Below are 1,233 nucleotides of genomic sequence, written 5' to 3' on the forward strand. Positions count from 1 at the left end.
GCTGAACCTGAAAGAAAATTAAGCCTTCCATACACAGAGATGGAAATAGATAGGGTAGGTGGAGGGAACAGAGGGTAAATAGAGATGGGAAACTGTGTGTATGACTTGTTCAAAATCCAGGAAGTGGTCTCACTTGTAGAGAGCATGGGATATACAGTATGAAGAAAATTGTTGTTTTGGGTGTCCATATATATATAATTTTTATTTTTTTTATTTTTTTATTTTTGTTTTTTTGCGGTACGCGGGCCTCTCACTGTTCTGGCCTCTCCCATTGTGGAGCACAGGCTCTGGATGCGCAGGCTCAGCGGCCATGGCTCACAGGCCTAGCCGCTCCGCGGCATGTGGGATCTTCCTGGACCGGGGCACAAACCCACGTCCTCTGCATCGGCAGGCGGACTCTCAACCACTGCGCCACCAGGGAAGCCCTTGGGTGTCTATATTTTAAATGGCAAAATTTCCTATCCTTTCATTTCAACTGTTAGTTACAGCAAGAGCAACAACTCATATACCACATGGCACATCTAACTGGGTAAATATTTACAGCTCGATCTGTATTTTGGCTTTTTTGCACAATAGTCCCCTCTGTAAATTGTGTTAACACCGACCATAAAAAATTCAAAATAGTTCCCCAATTTCCTTTCCTGTTCTTTGCTATAATGGCTGATTTTTTTATGTTAATGTTTCTATTGTTTTAATATTCTTGCTTTTCTCATTCATATTCTAAGAGATTATTGTTGGTGCCAACTCATTTGATTTATCATTCAGAGAAAGCACTTGTTCAAAAAGTCAGCACTAAAAAAAAAAAAAAATTCAGCACTGTGGATATTAAATGATGATTGCCTGCAATGAATTCCTTCTCAACATCTGCAAAAGCAGTCTCGCCTTTTCTTCTTCCACTTAACTCTAAATGAGAGATCTTAAATATACATAAACAGGCTGCATATCGGCTTCTTAAAATCGAGGATGTTAAAAAGTTTCTAGTGCTTATTTTTCTGGTTAATGTAAAATACGCACATGTGTACCAAGATAACATTGAAGTATTCAATATGATACGTATAATCTTTCCCTGAAATGCTAGCTAATACTGTACAATTAAAATGTTTCTCTTCCTTTTCATATTATTTTTATTTTTATACTTATTGAGAGCTTTATACTTTATCCACTGCTGTTAATTTCAGAGAATATTTATTTCTTCTTGAACACTGAATCATGAAAATACAAGCAGGAAAGAGT

The sequence above is a fragment of the Lipotes vexillifer genome, unplaced genomic scaffold (genome assembly GCF_000442215.2).
Source record: "Lipotes vexillifer unplaced genomic scaffold, Lipotes_vexillifer_v1.1 scaffold566, whole genome shotgun sequence".
NCBI classification, from domain to species: domain Eukaryota; kingdom Metazoa; phylum Chordata; class Mammalia; order Artiodactyla; family Lipotidae; genus Lipotes; species Lipotes vexillifer.